The following is a 23,084-nucleotide window of genomic DNA, read 5'->3' as shown; positions in this document are numbered from 1 at the left end:
GGTGCGGTAGTACCGCCGCACTCTGGCCTAGTGCCGCTCCGGTGCGGTAGTAGGGGCGGATGTAATTTTTTACATCCGCGCCACCCACGGTAGTACCGCTCGTCCTGCGCGGTAGTACCGCGGGGGCTCACGGTAGTACCGCTCCTTTGGAGTTGTAGTACCGTGGCCCTTCTGCCTAGTACCGCTGCGTCGCGGTAGTAGGCGCGGATGTAATTTTTTACATCCGTGCCTACCACGGTAGTACCGCGCCTTACAGGCGGTAGTACCGCGTCGGGTTTTTGCACCACCCTAGTTTCTGCGGAAGTAGACACGGATGAAATTTATTTCGTCCGCGCCCTTCCCAGGCCGTGACCCTCCTGCCTTGCGGTAGTACCGCAAGGGGGAGCGGTAGTACCGCACCAGCGGTAGTACTGCTTCTAGCTCAGGCTTGTTCCGGCCTGTGCCGCTGCCACGGTAGTACCGTGATCACCCACGGTAGTACCGCGCGTCGTCGCGGTAGTACCGCTCCCTTAGAGCGGTAGTACCGTGAGTCGCGGGCAGAACTAGTGGATAACGGTTGGATCTTTTCCCCGACTATATAAGGGATGTCTTCTACCTCTAGTTGACTACCTCTTCCACCTCTAAGCTTCATTGTTGCTCCAAGCTCCATTTTCGCTCGATCTCTCTCTCTAGCCAATCAAACTTGTTGATTTGCTCGGGATTGGGTGACAAGGGCCCGATCTACACTTCCACCAAAGGATATTTGATTCCCCCACTTATCCCTTGCGAATCTTGTTACTCTTGGGTGTTGAGCACCCTAGACGGTTGAGGTCACCTCGAAGCCATACTCCATTGTGGTGAAGCTTCGTGGTGGTGTTGTTGTTGGGAGCCTCCGATTGTTGTGGAGATTGCCCCAACCTTGCTTGTAAAGGTTCGGTCGCCGCCTTCAAGGGCACCAATAGTGGAATCACGGCATCTCGCATCGTGTGAGGGCGTGAGGAGAATACGGTGGCCCTAGTGGCTTCTTGGGGAGCATTGTGCCTCCACACCGCTCTAACGGAGACGTACTTCCCCTTAAAAGGAAGGAACTCCGGTAACACATCCTCGTCTTCACCGTCTCCACTCTTGGTTATTTCGTGCCTTTACTTTTGCAAGCTTACTTATTGTTACATCTCTTGCTTGCTAGTTGTTATTGCATCATATAGGTTGCTCACTTAGTTGCATATCTAGACAACCTATTTGTTGCAAAGTTTAATTTGGTAAAGAAAAGCTTAAAATTGTTAGTTGCCTATTCACCCCCCCCTCTAGTCAACCATATCGATCCTTTCACATGGCCGCCGACCCATTCTTGGGCTTCAGTTGTTGCGTCTCCACCAACATCAGGGATCCATGAGGCACTATGCAACATGAAGACTATTTGTCAGGATTCATTGCCTTCCTCGTTGATTGCTTCGAGTTCCACCTGGAAGGATGTGGAGGAGGCAATTAAGCCGCTTCGTGAGGTCGCTGACTCTTTGCAAGGCTGGTTAGTGCGTGTTGGGAGCTTTTTAAAGCGTGCGGAGGCTGCTCTGCAAAGGTTCCCTCTTGCACCGGCTCCCATGGTTGAGTCTGTTGTTGGCTTCGTGGATGAGGCAGATGCAGAGCTCTTCGGTAGCTTCTCGCCTTGTGCTAGGTCCAGTTCGACGCCCTCTGTGTTGACGGCCTTTGAGCGTGAGGCCTGTGCCGAGGTTGTGTCTCCGGTGTTGTAGATCATGCCCGAGCTACAGATATTGTGTGGGAAACCTGCTTCGCCTCTCCCAACGGAGCAGCTCAAGTTGGGATCTCTCCAGGCTTCAGAGGTGGCCCTGGTGCCCTCACCACCCCCGTGGAGCCTTGTCAAGTGTCAGGCGGCCTAGCACTCAGCGTTGTGGAGCATGGAGTTTCAGATATTGCTGCCCTTCCCTCGCCTGTGACCATCGAGGTTGTGGTGCCTATGAGTGGCATGACCATCGAGTCAAGTGTGTCGGCACCTGCTCCAAATTCTAATGCTCTCTTCGCAAAGGAGCTTTGTGACTTGCTTGCCAGCGTGGAGGTTGCTAGACCTGGTTTGGGTAGGTCAATTGCTTGCCTCCTAACTGGGACGCCAATAAGGGGCAAATCAAAGAAGGTCGGCAAAGGCAAGAGTGGTGCCATAGGCAAGACGAATGTGCTTGCTTGATGGATGATCTCCGATCTCTCGGCTCGTCCTCTTGGACTGGGTTGCCTTTGTTGTTTGGGAGGAGCATGATGTCTTGTGTCGAGCTATTCTTCTTGGGTCACTTGGCGTGGTAGCAATGTCGAGTTTGGTTGTTGTTAGTTTGGAGTAATGTATGTGTCTTTGTGGGGTTTCATGTCATGTAAGTAGTTCGTCTGTGGTACGTTTGTAATGGTTTTCGCCCGATTTTTCATAATTAATTGGGCAATTCTCTTCATCTTAATTAATCGATGAGGCAAAAATTTTGCCTCCGTTTCGAAAAAAAATTATATTGATTGATTATGTACATCGCTGATGTGGTTACGAAAATGATGAAACCACTTGCAAAAGGCAGTTGGCATTCGCGAAAGACATCATATATATGACATTGAATTGAAATTAGCAAGAGAATTTTTTCAGGGGCCAAATAAAATCAGTTAAGCAAGATTATTACCTTCTTCCAGCATTTACTCTCTTGGTTCATTAATCGCTCAACCGCTTGATCATTGGTATTTTTCTTCATTATTCTTCCTCCGCATAGCAGATTAACCAGAGGGCAACAAATATGCTTCCTAGTCTCGAGTGTCAACCATTTCTTTTTAGAAAGCTCACTAAGAGTACAGAGAGCTTGGGTGTGCTTGGGATTTTGTCATATGCTCACACATCAACAATGTAGAGGAAAATCTCTATTCTTAGTTCTTTTCGCTAGTTCACACTGAATCTCCGTGTTACCAACTAACATTTTCGGAGGCATCACTCTGCTCTTTTGGCCGCGCTAATTGTTTAGAACAAACTTGTAAGCACCAAACGAAAAAACAATGTGAAGGATTAAAGAATTAGGTCGAGAGCGTCGCTGATCGGGCATGACCTTCAATAATTGGCGGCTTGGGCGAATCCTGGTGTCGGCATCAGGGCGAAGGCCGGACCAGTGTAGGGCTAGCTGGGGCACAACGGCGGCCGCAGCTCGTCGCCGGATTCGACTCGTAGACGAGCGGATAGATCAGTGGTTCGTTTCTCGCCGCTGCCGATCTCTCAAATTCCTTTTTTTTTAGCAAAGATCTCTCAAATTTCTGGGTCGTGCTTGATGCCCGCGAGTCCACAGTGGGCTGTTGTTTGGTGGGCATACATGGGCTGCGTGGGTTCTCGACCTACCTCTTTTTCTTGAATATGTACGAGTACGCAGATCTATATCTATATCTATCTCTCTCTCTCTCTCATATATATATATATATATATATATATATATATATATATATATACACCTACTAATAAAGCAATGTGCGTTTCGTTAATTCTTCCATCCGTTCATCGCTGAATTTTTTTCTATCCGAGGTGGTACTACATTCTTATGTGTTTCTCTGCTAGAAAAAGAATTTTCGTACATGGGCCGCGCGCTGTGGCCCAACGAAGCAAGCCCCTTTATTTTTCTACCCACACAGCTATGAAAATTTTATTTTCCGCACTGGGTGATAAATAGTCAGAGTTTCGCACAGGAGAACCTATAATCGTTTTCCAAAAGTGTAAATAATTTTCAAAAAATTGTTCAGTATTTAAAATATTATTCATGTTTCCTAGAATGTTCAGAAACTTCATACCTCAAAATCCCCTCGATTGAAAGGATTGAAAAGAAAAGTAGATTAAACAACTCATGGGCCTGCTCTGGAGTACGATGACGTAACAAAAATCTTAAATGCCCTCGATCAATGAATGAAAAAGTAGTGGATTGATTCTTTCACACGCAGCGGCATGGAGAAACTAAATGTTCCTTTTTCATGTGCATACAGGGTTTTGCTTGCGCATATAATTCTCACTGACTTTAAATGCATATTATTTTATCTCCTGTTGCAACGCACGGGCATATGTGCTAGTCATATATTAAAGAAGAAAGGTAAAGAAAGCCTCCACCACAAATTACGCATACATGACCGTGCGGCCTTTAACCCACATCCACTCCACTTACATGCATATACTCTACTCCTCCCAATTAGCCCACATATACAATCCTCCTAGAAAACCCTCCAACTCCCCTTTGATTAGCCCTGCCGCAGCCCACACTTTAGCTTCCGACCTCACCTTGACGATGAGCCTCTCGATCGAGGAAGAACCGCTGTCGAAGACAATGGCATTACGATGCTTCCATAACTCCCACAAAACTAGGAGCAGTATGGTATGTAAGTCCTTGGTGCGGAGTGAGGTATCTGCACTCCTACTACATAGCCAAACCCCAAGGGCATCCTCCTGGTTCGGCATCTAGTCCCGCCTGCCAAGAGCCTCCCCAACCACCGTCCACGTCATCCTAGCGAACACACACGTGAGCAGAATGTGGTTTATCATTTCCTCTTTCTGGTCACAAAACGAACACGCGTCCTGATGCGGCAAACCTCTCCTAGCTAGGCGATCTGAAGTCCAACACCGCTTCCTGAGGGCCAGCCAATCAAAGAAGCGGCATTCCAGATGTGCTCGACATTTTCAAGTCAGTTTTGACGTTTGCACCACTTCACGTCCCCAAAACCGGCTAGCATGCGCCGATCGGACCGAGAACTATCCATGCGTCTCCGAGGACCAAGAGACTGTATCCTGCTCATTAGTGCGCGGCTCCCAAAGAGCTACCCTCGTCCTCGGTCACAACTGAAGGAACTGCTGAAGGGCAGCAGCGGCGATGTTTGGCCCAACATCAGCTGCCCACTCGCCCCTAGCAGCGACCTGACCAACCAGACTGGCGAGCCACCTATCTTCCCAAAACAGGGTAGACCCGTTGGGCTCGAACGGAAGAAAGATCAACCTAATAGACTTGAACAGCTACAAGTGAGGAGGAGTGCGCTACAAGCCTACAATACAGTGATCAGCCACGATAGAATGCAGAGTACAATTACAGAGTACTGAAGTTATACTGTCACAGAAAATAAACACATCGCAGCATATATACACATGCTTGGTCTTCGAAGATTGCGCGTACGTGTCATTGGTCTGTCATTAGGTAACCCGAATCTGGTGGAGTGTGGTACGTAGTACTGGCGAGAGAGGAACGCGTCGACCCGTGGCTCGTCTCCAACTCCAAGACACGGTGCGCCGGAGGCACACGCAGCTCTGCATCTTCGGGCCGGAGGAAACTCATGACCTGCACCATCGACGGCCGCTGGCTACTGTCGGGGTGCGCGCACCAGAGGCCGGTGACGAGCACACGCTCCATCTCCATCTCCTCGAAGTCTCCGCCGAGCCTCACGTCTGCCGCGTCGAGACGGCGTTCCGGCCATACATATCGCGGACACGTCCGACGAGCGTCGCCGCAGGCCGAAGCTCCACCCGGCCGCCTGCCGCTCGCGATCTCCAGGAGCAGGACGCCGAAGCTGTAGACGTCGGACTCGGCGCATGGCCTGCGGCTGTTGACGAACTCCGGGCCGAAGCTCCACCCGGCCGCCCCGCAGGCGGGGTCGGCCGCCTGCCGCTCGCGATCTCCAGGAGCAGGACGCCGAAGCTGTAGACGTCGGACTCGGCGCATGGCCTGCGGCTGTTGACGAACTCCGGGTCAATGTACCCGATGGTCCCCGCGACGACCTCCGTGGTGCGCGGATCGGCTCCGTGATGGAGGAGCCTCGCCAGCCCGAAGTCTTCGAGCTTGGCCTGGCCGGACGAGTCGATCAAGACGTTGCTAGACTTGATGTCGCCGTGCACGACGCAGTACTGCTCCACCTCCGTGTGGAGATAGCACAACGCGGAGCCAAGGCCCAGGGCAATCTCGAACCTTTAAAATTTCGAACATATACCAGTTGTTGTGAATAACTGAACTGACGAGAAAAGCAGAGGTAATTTATGACGAGATGTACTTGTACGTACCTTTCTTCCCAAGTGAGGAGCTGTTCAGGGTCAGGGCTATGGAGACGCTTGTCCAGGTTGCCTCCCGGCACGAGCTCGTACACGAGCATGAGGCCGCCGTCGTGGCCCTCGCACCACCCCAGCAGCTGCACAAATGTTGCGATGGCTCAGCCGCGTTGTTGTCTTCACCTCGGCCTCGAACTCCTTCCTCCCCTGCGCCGACGACTCCGGGCTGAGCGCCTTGACGGCGACGTGACGGCCCGCGCCGCCATTTTTCAAGAAGCCACGGTATACCCAGCCGAACCCGCCCTGCCCGATCCTTCTGTTCTCCGCGAAATTACCCGTCGCGGCGGCCAGCTCGGCGTAGCGGTACCGCCGGGGCATTGCTGGCTCTTCGAACTGCGGTCTCGGCATCGATCCTCCCCCGTGCTCTTCGTTCGCCTGGTCTTCTCTCCTTCTGGAACACCGCACCGACACAAGCTCTATGATGCAGTAGACCAATACGGAGGAAAACATTACCACACCTGAGAGGATATACAGCCCAGTGAAGCTCAGAATCTTAGGTACTCTGGTTCCACCTCATACAGCCGCTTCGTCATGGAGTGGCAGACATAGGCGTCGACCCTGCAGAATCTTCTGCTGCACAAAACAATACGCATCAAATTTGCGTAGCGCATCTTGTAATCGGCCTCGCAGACGCCTACGGGGAAGGTGTCGTTGCGAGGCTTGAATATCCAGTCCATGTCGGAGTCGTGGGAGCGGGATTCTTGAGAATCGAACATCTCATTGGCCCAGCTTGCTTCTTCTTCCCGGGGGATGTTGCAGAACGACGGGATTGGGCAGTACCGTACTTGTTGCCGGAGGTTTGGTACGTCACTTCCTCCCCGTAGTACTTGCGAGGACCGCGGTACCACGAACGGAGTTCGAACATGACGGTGTAGGATACCAGGGATTCTCAAGATGGAAGAGATAGCCATGGTTCAGAGTGTTGCGTAGCTTCCAGGAGAAGAAGACTAGCCTTTGTAGTTCTGTCCAGTCCGCCTCGCATACATGCATGGAGGCTCCTGTTGACTTCTCATTTATTTTCGAAAAAACTAACGCCCAACGTGTGGGTGTTTGCAGATCGCCCACATGCCTCCATCACCACTCATTTTGTCACGTATGAATAGATGACATCAGCAAAAATCTTTTTGGTTTTTGGCTTAAAAATGTTTTATCTCGTAAATAAAAAAGTGAACTAAAAATCCGTTTTCACCATTAAATCCGTCTCGACGAGATCTTCAAAACTAGACCCCATGTTGATATGTTTCAACGAATTTTTTTTTGCCCAGAAGTTGCCATGATGTTTACACTATAGTTGCCATAGTGCTTAAACTAAAGTTGTCATGTGGCAATTTTAGTTTGTATATCATGGCAATTTTAGTTTTTTGATGATGGCAATTCCAGTACTTTGACCATGAAAATATTTTTTATTGAACCATTGTAATTGTAAGTGTATGTATCATGGCAATTTTAGTTTATGGTGCATGGCAAGTCTAGTTTCTTAATTCTCCGTTTTATAATATATTAAAATATACTTTTAAATGTAAAAGAAAATAGTTGAAACATATCATAGCAACTTCAGTGTAAATATCATGGCAATTCATGTACAATAGACATGGCAACTTTTAACAAAAAAAAATCGTCGAAATATATCAATATGAGATCTAGTTTTGAAGATCTCGTCGCGAGGGATTTAATGGTGGAAATGGATCTTCAATCGGATTTTTCATTTAAGAGATAAAACATTTTAAAAACTGAAAATTCGAAAAGATTCTCGCATGCATGCATGCGATGACGTGGCAATCTTTTCCTGCCACACGTGTGGCAGTTATCGACGTCCTTTATTTTTGGGCACCGCTAGGCGCCGGTGGGCCAGTCCAGCTATAGCCGCTCCATGCGAGCCGCGCGGCGGTTGGATCTGGAGCAAAAAAAATTCGCCCCAGCTTCTTCTTCCTCGGGCCCCCGTGGCGTATCTCCGGCGAGATCCCCACAGCTCGCAGCACCGTGCATCTCCAGCAAGGCTCCCGCGGTGTATCTCCGGCGAGGCCCCCCGCGGCTCGCAAAGCTGCACGTCGTCGGCCGCAACACCCATCGTAGAGCTCGTGTTGTTCCTCGTCCTTAATTTGCCGGTCGCAGCAAAAAATTCCACCGGTCGTAGCAAAAATTCTTGACGGTTCCAGCAAAAACCAATAAAACGTTGGTAGCAAAATTGGAAAAAACCGATGCCGTTCCAACAAACCGAAAACCTGATGGTAGCAAAAATTGAAGCTTGTTCCAGCAAATCGAAACGCTAGTGGTAGCAAAAGGGAAAAATCGAGCGTTGGTTCCAGAAAAATCAAGAAGCCGGTGGTAGCAAAAATTGACACTGGTTGCAGCAAACCACAAAACGGTTGTAGCAAAAACAACTTGTGGTCCAGCTATGGGCTTCTCCGGTAGTAGCAAAAATGCACAAGGTTGTAGCAAAAAAGTGTACAAGGTTGTAGCAAACCACATAGTGGCAGGGTCTCGACAACCTCATAAAAAAGGGTGTAACAAACCACAGTGCAGTAGTAGCAAAAAACTAAAACTGTTGTAGCAAAAAAGTGGTACAAAATGATTCTAGCAAAAAGACATGGCAGCAAAATTTGGTTAGTTCCAGCAAGAAACAAAGATGATGGTAACAAATTAGTACACTGGTTCCAGAAAAACAAATATGGAAGCAAAATCCGGAGTTGTAACAGCCTCGAGCTCGTAAGCCATGGCCGCCATGGCCTGTGAGCTCGCAGGCCATGCCCCCCCTGTCGTAGTAGCGTCGGTGCTTGGCCCCGTCGCATTCGGCCATGGCGAAGGGCGCGGCCATGGCGATGGCATCCCGTGCAGCAACAACAACTCCACGGCGCCGTGCTTCATGGGGGAGGGCGCCCCGTGCAGCAACCCTACAGCAATGGCGTCTGAGAAAAAGTAGATAGGCAGAAGCAGCGGCGTGGGCAGGGAGGGAAGAAAGGAAGGAGATGTGGTGTGTGAACAGCAGCCGTACTCGAAACGATAAGAAAACGAAAGCGGTGTGCGGGCCCTCGCGGGATGACCTGTCCCTCCTGCTTTAGCGCTACGCCCGGGGTGAGCTAGTCGACCAACCGCAGTTTCGGCCGGCGCCCCGGCTCTAAAAGTTTACCTTTATTTTTTGCAATACTTAAGTAGCTATAACTACTCGTAGTTGCCATGTAATGCCATGGAAAGTGATACGAAGGTCGCTTGCGGTGCAATGCAATTGATCAAGACTCACTACACCACGCACCAGATTTCCCTACCAACGACTGTTGGGAAAAATCTCTAATACCATCAGACAGTTGGTTGGGAAAAGTTGTATCAGACTGTTGGTCGGTAATGCATATGCGTAGCAACTGAGGGTCAGTCGGGAATGCTCATATATTTAATGTCAGGTCGTCAGTCGGGAATACGAGGACTTCCATTAGACTATGGGTCGGGGATTAATGCCGACCGACTGTTGGCAGCTAATTGGGCCAACCAGTCGCGCACGCGGGAACATAAAAAGTTAGCGCCAAAACTAGCCCAGCCCACTGAAAACTCCCTCTCTTTTTTCCCCTTTCGCTCCTAAATCCCCAAATTCCTCAACCCCCACCCAATTTCTACATCCGCCGCCGCCATGCTCGAGCTCTCTGTCCGCCGCCGACGCTACTCTCTGCGGCCAGCTGCGTGCTCTCCAGCCGGCGAGGACGCACCCCCCTCCGCATCTCCCTCATTTACTTCAGCCTGCGCACCACCGAGGCCACTCCACACCGCCGCAGCTACGCTCGAGCTCTCTCTCCGCTGCGCTCGCTCGGCCTCCACCTGCAGAGGCTCTCACCACCGCCACGGGCTCGAGCAGCCTCCGCCGTGAGGTTCTCTCCGTGTTGCTACGCGCTCGAGCACCCTCCGCCGCCAGGTGCTCTCTCCTATCCTGCTTATCCCCCTCCCCCGTCGCTCACCACACCACCCTATACGCACAGGTGGTCCTGTCATCGCCGTCCACACCCTGCCAACGGCTGCCCTTTTCTTCTGCGCCCAAGCTCAGCCATCGCCCCTATGTCACGCCGGCCAAGAAGGTATGCTCCGAGATGCCTCTTGCCAGATCTGGGTTATAGTCCCTCTAAAGGCATGGCTTTGGCTACCTCTGCTATTAGGTATTTCCCTGTGAGACAACGACTTTATCTCCAGAAATCGACCTGCTTGATGGACTGGTCGAATAAAATTTCAGTATTAGTCCGTAACTTTTCCTTTCACATGTGCAGGCCTATATTATGTGTGGATTTGGAAGCTATTTCTACATCTACTATGTGATTTGAGAAGAAAACTGTGGCCCCATGCCTTGCTATCATGATGCTTGACTGTATGCCACGCCCATCGACATGCGATGCATATCTGCTGGGATTTTGAATTGAATAGGTGTGAAATATCTGGTAGCTATATGGATCCATTGGCTCTAAAAACTGTCGCCCCAATGTCTACAATTTGGGGTCATGTAGGTATGATATAAATCTTAGATTTTCTTGGTTCCGTAGTCGCAATTCATTGGTTTATTAATGGCTTCATGTATGCAGGTGAGGCGTCACTCCTTCATCAGGTTATATGTCAACCTGAAAATCATCTAGGCTACAGGATAGTTCCCCAAGAGCCCTAATTGCAAGTGCATACTGTAACTATATAAGCAAGGCATGATTAGAAAATTATTTGCAAAAGTGAGGCTGCACATGCTTGCAATTACTTATTTCGAGCTCGAGCTTTTAGTTTATAATGATGTGACCACATGCTTGTGTTTCTTTTCATGTTTATTAATCTGACGGAACTATATGATGCTAATGATGGGTGCAGTACTTTAACCTGAAGAGCATCTTATTTATGCCCTGCTTCCCGGATATTTTGAATATCAGAATGGTACGAACAAATGAAATCAAACTATTTGTTGTAAGTTGTAACATTGGTGGTTTCATGTCTCCGTTGTTCGCACGGGGCGACCTCATAGTTTTCTGAGCAAGAAACATGATCCGGACAAGAAAAAGTCAATTTCATCCATTGGGACTAAAGTTGGCAAAAGTAACTAGAAGTGATCATTTTTTCTGGGTACTAGCTCATTTGTAGTAGAACACGATCTATATTGTTGGTTTTTGATGTTTGTTGGCAGTCATACAAATGTCACTACATAATTAGGTCAAATTATAGAAACCTGAAATTATTGTGCACATAGACCTAATATTGACCTGATGTTGCGGTAACAGCAAGCAAACAAACTGTTGGATTTACGTCTTGTTGTAGAGGAATCTATTATTGCTCTGTTTTACACACCGGTCAAAATTTAACCACCAGTATGTTCAATCCATATATTGAGCTAGGTGTTCACCCTTCGCCGACATATTCATAGATTTTTTATGTACTTTGTTTATTGCAAACATTTATATAAACATATAATATATTTTATATTTATATTAAGGACCCCTAGGTTCTAGTTATTGTACACCTTCTGTTCAATATTTTACAGAGTAATAAAGCATGGATGACAAATTTTGTTTATCTAGGTTGTCATAATTAATTTGCTTAGTGGATTTTCATAAGTAATTCACATGCTATAACTTGGAGGACAGAACTTAGCCATGCACTATGCATGTTAACTATGATGGTACTTTGGGAAAATGGCATGATTAGACTGACTTTATATGTAATTGGTGTTAGAAATGTACTTCCTCCGTCCGGAAGTACTTGTAAGAAAAATGGATGTATCTAGAACTAAAGTACGTCTAGATACATCCATTTCTCCGACAAGTATTTCCGGATGGAGGGAGTATTTTGTGCTGAGGCTGGCGCCAGCATTGGTGCTTCCCAGGATGATGACGATGACGTTGTAGAGCTCGTCCCTAGAAAGACTTTCAAGAAGCTGCGGAGGAGAAGATAGAACCTGAAGTGAAGGAACCAGAGATGCAGAATAAGAAAGATTGTCGTAATTCATTGTTGTGAAGGGTTGCTTGTTAGTTTAGGTTTGGCTGGCATCTACCGTGCCATAGACATCCTCTTGTGAGAACTCTGGCCTACCTTTCATTTCTAGCCCTCTTGTTGAAGCAGTAAAGTTCTTTTATGTTGACTTGCATCATTATTGGTTTGAGTTTCTAAAAAGTATTTTCATGAATCAGTTTCAAAATTCTGTTGAACCATCTAAGCTATGAACTATATACATTATCTGAGACAATCTTTAGATGAAGAGAATAACCAAAATATTGTGTATACCATCACCAAGTAAGAAGAGAAGATATACCAGCATTGATTGTTACTAGTCAATGTACAGAGCTATATAGCGATATACTTCTTTTGGTTGTTTCTTATTAAAATTTAGTTGTTTGACATTCATCTCCCCCCAACTAACTTTCAGTGACCAGGTGCCTATCATCCATGGCGGCAACGACATCGGTAAGATCTCACTCTCTCACCTGGCTTCTCCCTCCCCTCCCCCCTCTCTCTATGTGCTGCAGTGTGCAGATTTGAACTAGGCCGTAATTTTAATAATATCTTAAAAAGAATCTATGCTGCTTTGCTTCATGGAAATAGAGAAGCCCTTGAAGCAGTAAAATTCATTATGTGCAGCAGTTAATTAAGCCTCATTATTGCTTTGTAATTTTCTAAAAAGTACTTTCATGAACTGGTTACACATGTTTTTTCTTTTGGTAGCAGGCAAGTTTTGTTTTCTGTTGTTTTTCAGTGAATGATTTGGAAAAATGTAGTAGCATGGTGGACAAATGTCAAAAACAGATCTTGGCTTCAAAGTTACATTCAAATATGTCACTTTCTTTGCATTCAAGAGGTGAGTCTTGTATAAGAATTTCTTTCTGCTGCATTTTCTAACAGTGTCAAGGTGAACTGATTTTGTCAGGCTAATTTTTTTTGTGGTGTCTTATGATGGCCTGTGAAAGTAATTTTTCGTCCTCTGATTACGGAACCGTTTTTTTCTTGTTTCAGAGTATTTTTCACATTACTAATCATACCATGGCTTTTACCAGGATTTGGAGCCTCGGTTTGTTGGTGAAGTAACGCTTGAAGGAGATATTAAATTGTTGTTTGTGATAGCAAGTGACTTGCCTACAACAGAGGACTTTGAGCATGTCACTGATTTGGAAATATTGAAGGCTCCACCTATCCCCATGGGTAATTTCGTTGCTTAGGAAATGCTTTCGCTGCTACCTTTTATTAATCATCTAATTTCTTAGTCCTTTCATTTATACAGGAATGGCCTGAAGAGCGTTATCCCCCATATCCTGAAGAGAATTATCCTTTCATTTAGCAAATGTTTTCTCTGCTAGATTTGTTACTCCTTTCAAGTATCCTAGGCTATAGCAAAAGAAGTTACAGGAAACACAAAAGAGGGGAGCTAAAGGTACCCATTTTCCCATAAGTGATAATGAATTCTCTTTAGTTGCTTTGGTATGAAATGATACTGAAGGCAGCTTCAAGAAAATATCACGTTGTCCAGTTATCGTGCGGAAATATTAACCGGGGATTTTGACTTGCAGATTTTCAGACTGGAGGATGTTCTCCAATGAGATTTAGAAGGAAGGCTTTGATGTCAAGTACTAGAAGGACACAAGGATCTTGGTTGAAGGCTGTGAGGATGTGTATTTAGTTGCCCACTACAAGGAGCCAAGGCAGATGATGTGCCTCTTAAGACAAATTCTAGAAAATAATTTGAGGAATTTTTGCTCTTAGGCAATGAACAATAATGTTTCCTCTACTTAATTAGTTTCATTAGTTTATAGGAAACTTGGATGGACATTAGTTACTAACAGATGATGTATTTATATGTGAAAATTAATGAAATGTATGTTGTTATTGTTTGCATCTGGTTCAATATTTTTGGATGACATGCACTGTAACTTGATGTATATTTTGTTGGTAATTCGAAGTCCACCTACAGGAGGGCTATTCGATGATGGCTGGTAGAAAAAAAATGTCTAACAATTGATCAGAAAGGCTAATGCCAGGCCCAACATAATGTTGGTCGGGAAAAAATACGCTGTCAGATAGTCGGTTGGGAAAGGCCCATGGCATCCCAACATATTGTTGGTTGGGAAAGAAATCCCTGTCCGATAGTCGGTCCGGAAAGGCCCATTGTAGCCCCAACAAACTGTTGGTCGGGAAAGGCCTAGGGAAGGCCCAACAGAATGTTGGTCGGGAAAGATACCCCATCACCAACAAGAAGTCGGTCGGGAAAACTATGTCGGTCAGGAAAGGGTTTTCCCGTCTGGGCTTTCCCCAACAGACAAGGTCGGTCGGCAATAGTCTTTCCCGACTGACTGTCTGTTGGCGGAACCTATATTCCCAACCAATTTGGTTGTTGGGGATGCAGTGTCGTGGTGTAGTGACTGGCGATATATGATGCAAAGTCAGACCCATCAACATTTTGTACAGATTTGCTAAAATATTCATCTCACATCTAACTTTCCAATCACATGATTTAGACAACAAGATTGATATTATTTTTTCTTTTGTTTAGTGTTGTTCCTGTACTCGTCCCTCGCGTGAGAAGGCTGTATCTCTACTCCTAATGGAGCAGTTGGTGAATAGTCTCCACGGTTTATTTTCGTTGATTTTTTTTCGTCTCTCCTCCCACCACCCCCTCCCATCCTGGTTCACCGATTTATTTTTCTCTCCACTCTTTATTACAACTAGAACTTTCCTAACATATAACAAATCACGGATCTAACTTCCTTAAATTATTCATATCAATCGATTCCTTTTATTGGTTCAATTTGTCTTACGAAACAAATAACAAATTTTTAAGAAACAATAATAGATTTGAATCAAACTTTCATAACTTATCTAAATCAATCGATTTCTCTCATTAGTGAAATTTGTTTTAGAAAACAAATATCAGACACGTCACAAACTTTCCTCCCAATAAATAGTTTCTTAACATTTGCAAACTTTTCTAATCAGACACGTCACAAACGGGCAGGTACTGATATCATGTTACCAAACAATAAAACCCCATTTACATAAACATCAGTTCAAAATCCTAAATTTTCTAAATTTTTACCTTTCCTTGATAACATCCAATATTTCCTATGTTTTTCACCTATTGAAGGAAATTACCCCTCCATCGACATTAGCATTTTTTGGAATGACATCTCCGGGTTATGATTTTTTTGCGATTCTTTCCAATTGTGACCTCTTCTTCCGCTCCGGCTCCTTCTCGCATAATCACCTCCACCACAGCCAGCTGACGCCACCCTAGACCCCTTGCCTCTCCACACCTTCTCCACCACCTCCTCCTCGTACTCCATTAACAATCCCTCCGCCACGTTTGTCCACGACGGTGTCGAGGGCATGGCGCAACAATGTACTAGTGGTAGAGCAGCGCATAGCAGCAGGAAGAAGCACGCAACAGGCGAGGCGAGCGGCAGACGGTGGAGGGCAGAAATGCGGCCGGCATGGCTAAGGGGGCGGCTGGCAGAAGATGGCCGCGACAGGAGGCGGCGCGAGGCAGGGCCGCGATAGCGGGGCGAGCGAAGGGATAGGCGGTAGAAGACGGGGCGAGTGTAGCCAGCGAGAGTGTGACGCGCGGCCAGGGTGTGCGTCGCGCGGGGCACAGTGGTGCGGTGGCTGTGGCGAGCGTGATGGCAACGGCGGGCACGACGGATGCGGTGTGGCACGTGCGTGGGCATGGAGAACCAGAGAGGGAGTGGCCCCGCGGGCGCGGAAGAAGAGCTGAAGGCTCGGGCATGGGCGCGCATAGGAGCGGGCATGTGCCACGGGGTCAATCCGAGGAGCTCAATGGCTACCCCTGCAATGGCCATGGCGGACGGCGGTTCTCGGCCACGGCGAAATACCTAACGAGAGCAAACGAGAGGGGAAACTGGGGAAAGGCAAGAGGAGATCACGGCGGTGTCAATGGCACCCTAGGGGAAGACAGGGCAGCTCGGGGCGGCGCGGATCGAACGACAATGTTGCGGTGGCCGAAGGTTGAGGAAGATGGCAACGACGTCGATCTGGGGGTGCTAGACTTGATCTCGTTGGCGTAGACGAAGTAGCGGAGGCATTCGGAGCTCCTCGACAAACTCCTAGCCAGCAGGGAGGGCAGTGGCCGTGTGGACGGGGTCGGTCATGGTGGCTGTCGGTGTCAAATCTGGCGGATCTCGGGTAGGGGGTCCCAAACTGGGCGTCTAGGCGGATGGTAACAGGAGACAAGGGACACGATGTTTTTACCCAGGTTCGGGCCCTCTTGATGGAGGTAAAACCCTACTCCTGCTTGATTGATATTGATGATATGGGTAGTACAAGAGTAGATCTACCACGAGATCCAGGAGGCTAAACCCTAGAAGCTAGCCTATGGTATGATTGTTATCTGTCCTATGGACTAAAACCCTCCGGTTTATATAGACACCAGAGAGGGCTAGGGTTACACAGAGTCGGTTACAATGGTAGGAGATCTACATATTCGTATCGCCAAGCTTTCCTTCTACGCCAAGGAAAGTCCCATCCGGACACGGGACGAAGTCTTCAATCTTGTATCTTCATAGTCTTGGAGTCCGGCCAATGATCATAGTTCGGCTATCAGGACACCCCCTAGTCCAGGACTCCCTCAGTGGCCGTGGCATCTGACTTCATCCAGATCACCGGGATCGAGCGAGCTAGGAGGAGAAGTGGATCTGGGAGGGGGCGTCGAGGAGGAGTGAGGCCATGGGGGCCGGGGAGGCAGGGCGTCACCCTTATCCATTCCCCTTCGATGCCGACGAGGTGGTCGGGCGGGAGCCCGGCTCTGTAGTGACGGGCTCGGGGAACAGGAGAAGACGACCGGCGGGATATCGCGGACCGGCGGATACTTGTCCAGCGATATCGCGCACCAGGCTTCAATGACGACGAGTCCAGTGCGCATATTGTCTTCGACATTTGTCGGGGCTGCAACGCGTATCCGTGGCCTCGAACACCTATGGGGCACTCGGGGGCCCCTTCTGGTTCGGCGGGGGAGCGGGGCCGTGCGCAGAGCAGATCGAGGTCGAGCGCGCGCGGGGAGACGGGCGATCTTTACCCAGCTTCGGGGCTCTCCGGAGAGATAACACCCCTACTGCTGCTCTGTGTTGTTATTTGATCTAGCTCGAGCGTGCGAGCGTAAGGTAGTGCTGTGTGTCCAATGGACCGAACCCCTTCTACGTGCGCATGGGCCTCCCTTTTATAGTTCGAAGGGGGTACCCACAGGTGGCAGCGTAGGAAGAGGGGGTAGAAATGTAAAAGCGCAGGTTGGTGCAACAGTGCACAACAGTGTCCCTACCTAACTCTGACGGCAGGGGACAAGGGCATTAAAAGCCCGTCCGGTCGCCCAACAGTGCAGAAGGAGTGACCGTTAAGTGAGCCTCCGGTTGCCACGATGGCGCTTCTGTCAGCTCCGTTTGCCACCTCGCTCCGCATGGTTGTGTAGTGTCTCGCCACGTGCCCTTGGGATGGCCTGGTGATGACGCGTCACTGAGTGCGCTGGAGACGGGTGGCAGCCTTGCCGCGGCAAGTGCCTTGCCGCGGTCCTTTTGTTGTGCCGGCAAGCTTGCCGGCCACTGGGCCTTGCCGGGGCGCGCGGGGCGCCGCGGCAAGTTTTCTGGTGTTGTCCTGGTTAGTCTTCCCGGCAAGCTCCTCTTGCCGGGGCCTTCGTGTTCCTGGCTAGCACTTTGTTCTTGAATGGTGGCAATAAGGAGTGGCGGAGGGGGCCTTGCCGGGCGCCCGGCAAGCCCTGCCGCGGGGCGCTACGACTGCCCGTGCACAAGTTCGGGGTACTAAGGTACCCCCCTACTTTAGTACACCGACAGGAGCCCCCGGGCCTGGGCCATACACGGTGCCGAGCGTTGTTGGGCCAGGCCCAAAACAGTGCACGGGCACGCGTGGCCTGGGCGCGCACAGCAACGGGCTCCGCGCCCACCGCGCTCTCCCGCAACGGCATGCGTCGATTGCAGCGTCGTGGGAGACGTGGGTGGCGCATGCGCCCTTTAAGGCATCCACACCCGTGATCGTGGGGCAGGGCGGGGTCTTTTCACCCGTCGTTCCGGCCCTGCTTTTTCGCCACGCGGCCCTCATGCATGGGGGGTCGTGGGCGGCGAAGGTGGGAGACCGAGCCGTCACGGGCGAAGATGGTGGGTCGGCCCCGCTCCTCTACCCTTCTCGCTTTCCGATTGGCTGGGCGGGGCGGCTGAGCCCCTACTTCGTCCTTTAAAAAGGGGCGGAAGGGGAGCACAATAGTCTCGCACCTTCTCTCTTCCCTTCGTCTTCAACTTCCGTTACTCTTCCTCCCATCTGCCATGGAGGGAGGGAATCCTGGTCCTTCTACGGTGGCAGCAAGGGTCGCCTCCAGGCAGCGCGCCTCTCCCTATCCCGCACCTGTGGCGGCGGAGCCGGCCACGAGGGGGAGAGGGAGGGGGCGGGGCCGCGGACGGGGCCGTGGACGTGGTCGAGGCGGTCGGGGGAGAGGTGGCCGGGGCGATGCGCCTCCCCCGTCTCCGCCGGCGGCTCCTTTCCTCGAGGTGGTCCACACTGGAGACGATCCCTGGGAGTTCTTCATCAACCTGTGCCGAGCGCCTCGTCGCCGCCTCCGGCTGCCGGCCCCGTTCGCGAGTGCGATGGAACCGGATCCGCCCGAGGTGATGGAGTTGCGCATGAGGGGCTGCGGGATCAGCGGCACTCGAGTGAGTGTCGTGTCCCCAGCCCCCGGCGTGATGTACTTCGACCGAGGGTGGAAGACGTTCGCCCGCATCCACAGCTTGACGGCGGGGTTTACCCTCCATTTCAAGTTAATGGAGGGCGACCTTCTCGCCGTCAAGGTCTTCGGGGACTCCGGGACCCGGGCGAGATGCTGTGTGGACAGCTCCTCCGACAGCGAAGGTCCCTCCTCGAGCGAGAGTGACGAGGAGGGAAGCGACAGCGACGACGACGAGGATGGTGGGTCCGACTAGGCGTCGGATGCTGCCTCGCGCGCCACCGGCGACCCCATCATCCGGGTCGCCGGCCTTCTGAACTCCCCGGGGCCGTCTCCTTGAGCGGCTGGCGTAGGGAGGCTACGGAAGAGGAAGAGGGGTGGCGGCAAGGCCGTCAAGTCGGAGTACGAGGGCGAGGCGCCCTCGTCAGCGTGCTGACGTTCCACCACCCCGCCTTCGAGCTCTGCTTCCGGCACCTCCGCCTCCGCCAAGCTCCTGGCCGGCCCCTGGGGAGTTCTCTTGGTGTCTTCTGGCGCCCGTAGCTCTCCTAGGCGCCCCTTTTGCCCTTCCCGGCGAGCTTCTCTCGCTGGGGCCTCCTTGACCTACCTCCTGAACAGAGAAACAGGAGACGCGCCAAAGATGTCGGGGCTGGAACGCATATCCGTGGCCTCGAACACCTATGGGGCACTCGGGGGCCCCTTCTGGTTCGGCGGGGGAGCGGGGCCGTGCGCAGAGCAGATCGAGGTCGAGCGCGCGCGGGGAGACGAGCGATCTTTACCCAGCTTCGGGGCCCTCCGGAGAGATAACACCCCTACTGCTGCTCTGTGTTGTTATTTGATCTAGCTCGAGCGTGCGAGCATAAGGTAGTGCTGTGTGTCCAATGGACCGAACCCCTTCTACGTGCGCATGGGCCTCCCTTTTATAGTTCGAAGGGGGTACCCACAGGTGGCAGCGTAGGAAGAGGGGGTAGAAATGTAAAAGCGCAGGTTGGTGCAATAGTGCACAACAGTGTCCCTACCTAACTCTGACGGCAGGGGACAAGGGCATTAAATGCCCGTCCGGTCGCCCAACAGTGCAGAAGGAGTGACCGTTAAGTGAGCCTCCGGTTGCCACGATGGCGCTTCTGTCAGCTCCGTTTGCCACCTCGCTCCGCATGGTTGTGTAGTGTCTCGCCACGTGCCCTTGGGATGGCCTGGTGATGACGCGTCACTGAGTGCGCTGGAGACGGGTGGCAGCCTTGCCGCGGCAAGTGCCTTGCCGCGGTCCTTTTGTTGTGCCGGCAAGCTTGCCGGCCACTGGGCCATGCCGGGGCGCGCGGGGCGCCGCGGCAAGTTTTCTGGTGATGTCCTGGTTAGTCTTCCCGGCAAGCTCCTCTTGCCGGGGCCTTCGTGTTCCTGGCTAGCACTTTGTTCTTGAATGGTGGCAATAAGGAGTGGCGGAGGGGGCCTTGCCGGGCGCCCGTCAAGCCCTGCCGCGGGGCGCTATGACTGCCCGTGCACAAGTTGGGGGTACTAAGGTACCCCCTACTTTAGTACACCGACAACATTGCAAGGCGGTTCCTCCTCCGAATAATTCATAGAAGACTTTGAACACCAGGATAGTGTCCGGCTCCGCAAAATAAATTCCACATACCACCGTAGAGAGAATAATATTTACACAGGTTCAATCTGCTGACGTATTTCGTGGCATGACGTCATGTCACGGCCAAGACTTTATTCGAATCGTTTTTATTGTTCCACCTTAGCGCGTTTAGCGAAGCGGTTTCCTTGGCACGTCTTGTCAAAGCAGAGATCGTGTCCCCTTATTTCGGGATTCTCATCAATATGGACATGGGTAACCCAACCGCACCATTAATTGCGGCGCTTGGCAGATAAGAGAGTTTTACTGGGCCGGTTGGGACGCATAGTTTCGTCCACTCATATATAGGGGATAAGGATCCACCTTTTCACCTACGCCTTCTTCCTCCTTTGCTTATCCATCTTCGAGCACTCGAGCTCCAGCGCCCAAGTCCGCACATCTCACCTCAACCTTCTCCAACCATGTCCGGAGCGGGAGGCAAGTGGATGGCGTCCTCCATCACGGAGGGGCACATCAAGAAGCTGCGCAAGGCCAGATACTTGTCCAGCGATATCGTGCACCGGCTCCCAGACGAGGGGCAGCTCGTCCACACCCCCGGGCCCCATGAGAGGGTGGTATTCCTTCCCCATTTCCTCCGCGTACTGGGCTTCCCACTTCACCCCTTTGTCCGGGGGCTCATGTTCAATTACGGCATGGATTTCCATGATCTGGCCCCGAATTTTATCCTCAACATCTCGGCGTTCATCGTCGTGTGCGAGGCCTTCCTCTGCATCCAGCCCCACTTCGGCTTATGGCTAAAGACCTTCAATGTCAAGCTGAAGGTAGTGGGCGGCAGCCAAGCAGAGTGCGGAGGCGCCATGGTGGGCAAGATGCCCAACGTCACATGGCTCGAGGGCGCCTTTGTGGAAACCATCAAAGGGTGGAAATCGGGGTGGTTCTACATCACCGAGCCGCGTGACCCTGAATGGGCAGCGGCCCCCGAATTCATATCTGGCATCCCCACGCGGCTCACCTCCTGGAAACAGAAGGGCCTGTTGTGGGGTGATTCGGAGGAGCTGACCGGACTCCAATCTTGTCTCCAAACCCTGGTGAACAAGAAGCTGAAGCTTGTCAACGTAGTCCTAGTCATGCTCATCCGCCGGATTCTCCCGTGCCAACAGCGGGATTTCAACCTGTGGGAGTTCGATCCTTCACAGCACCAGACCTTGAGTAGGCTCGTACGAAGAGGCCTGGAGGTTCAAGGGCGCTGAGGCGCCTGCATCCGCTACCGAAGATCGCGGGTTCACCTCGCAGCGTCCGGCTGGCAAGGTAAGCTATATTATCCTTTACGGGACACTTGCTTTCCATAGTTTGACTCTATGTGGGATCTAAACTCCCAATACCTTTGACGGGCCTGGCAGAAGACATCTGGACAGATTAACTGTCCGGCGCCCCTTCCAGAAGACCCAGCAGACGCCCGTTTGATAGGGCTGCTGGTCCCGGCGCCTTACGTGGTGCCGGAGAAGAAGGCCAAGAAGAAGCCCACGGGAACTCGGAGGAGTTCCCGGCGCTAGGTGTTATCGGACTCATCGTCTGATGACTCCGAGGCGGACTCCTCCCACGAGGACGAGGAGGAGAAGAAAGAGGCCTCTCCCCCAGCGGGGGGAGAGAAGAAAAGGAAGGCTTCCCCAGCGGGGGAGGGCGAAGGGTCCAAGAAGGGAAGGACCCTTCCTCCGGACTGTTCCACCAACGCCGGCGACGGCGAGGAGGAGTGGCCTTTGAGGGCCAAGCCCCTAGTGAGATCGTAAGTGTCCACTAATGCCGAACACGACCATACAACCCGCCCAAGGACAATCTCCCCGCGTCGTCGAGCGGGTCCCTGGGTTCGTCGGATGTGAATAGCGCTTCGCTTCCGACTGCCTCCTCCCCTCGTGACGCTGAAGACGCCGAGGTGGGGTCCCAGAAGGGGACCGGCCAGGAGGAGACCCTAGAGGTGCCGTAGGGCAACCTTCCGGACCTTGGGCCGGACTTCGTGCCGAAACCTTTGATGGTTCCGGAGTCCGGCGGGCGGCCCCTTCGTAAGAAGGGTGAGACAGCGACGCCGGTGACCTCCGTCCAACCGGAGGCGCCAGATAACTTGCTGGAAGCACTCAACGGTGCTTCCATCGACGAGGAACACTGCACCGTCATGAGTGCGGTGATTCAGAAAGTTCAGTCCGCCAAGAGCGGGCTGACCGAAGCCTGCAGCAGCCTTCTAACAAGCTTTGAGGTAAGGATTTTTTTTAAGATATGTAAAGTAGTACCGCATAGACAGTAGCTCCTGATGCTTAGTTCGGTGTTCGAAAAGCCGAGCTGAGGATCTAAAAAGATATACGCAGGAGTCTAACACAAATATGTCAATATGGGAATGCAGGCTGTGCTGCTGACCTCTGCCGCACTTACTACAGAGGTTAATGCCTTAAAGAAGAGCCTTGAGCGGTCCGAGAGCGAGCTCGGACATGCCAAGAAGCAGCTCGAGGACAAGGAAGGTAAGTAATACCTTATTAGAGTTGTACCTTATAAAAAAAGGATTTGGTTGCAAGAAATGACAGGAATAACGTGGGTATTGCAGGGGCCACGAACGAGGTGGCGACCCTGAAGGAGGCGGTGTCCGCGACCGAACGCAATGCGGCCGCAGAGCGCACTGAGCGAGAGAAGCAGGAGGCGCGGGTGGCGGAAGTGCGGCAAGAGCTCCAGGCTCTCGTGGAAAAACACGAGAATTTGGAGCGTGACTCGAAAACTCGAGAGTCCGA

At 51.1% G+C, this 23,084-nt stretch overlaps 2 long non-coding RNA genes and 1 pseudogene across 2 annotated transcripts; 2 read left to right on the top strand and 1 right to left on the bottom strand.

Annotated features, from left to right (window-relative positions):
• Positions 1-5,093: 5,093 nt before the first annotated feature.
• On the bottom strand, positions 5,094-6,981 carry LOC119309980 (annotated as a pseudogene).
• Positions 6,982-9,709: 2,728 nt separating this feature from the next.
• On the top strand, positions 9,710-10,919 carry LOC119306039. The gene is made up of 3 exons (XR_005148832.1): positions 9,710-10,206; positions 10,315-10,548; positions 10,624-10,919. It is a non-coding gene; the product is annotated as an uncharacterized LOC119306039 (long non-coding RNA).
• Positions 10,920-11,566: 647 nt separating this feature from the next.
• LOC119306038 lies at positions 11,567-13,792 on the top strand. The gene is made up of 6 exons (XR_005148831.1): positions 11,567-12,088; positions 12,448-12,478; positions 12,768-12,869; positions 13,066-13,210; positions 13,290-13,439; positions 13,576-13,792. It is a non-coding gene; the product is annotated as an uncharacterized LOC119306038 (long non-coding RNA).
• Positions 13,793-23,084: the final 9,292 nt, after the last annotated feature.

The sequence above is a fragment of the Triticum dicoccoides genome, chromosome 5B (genome assembly GCF_002162155.2).
Source record: "Triticum dicoccoides isolate Atlit2015 ecotype Zavitan chromosome 5B, WEW_v2.0, whole genome shotgun sequence".
Taxonomy (NCBI): Eukaryota; Viridiplantae; Streptophyta; class Magnoliopsida; order Poales; family Poaceae; genus Triticum; species Triticum dicoccoides.
The sequence above is the reverse complement of the archived record's forward strand: the minus strand, read 5'-3'. Positions and strand labels throughout refer to the sequence as shown.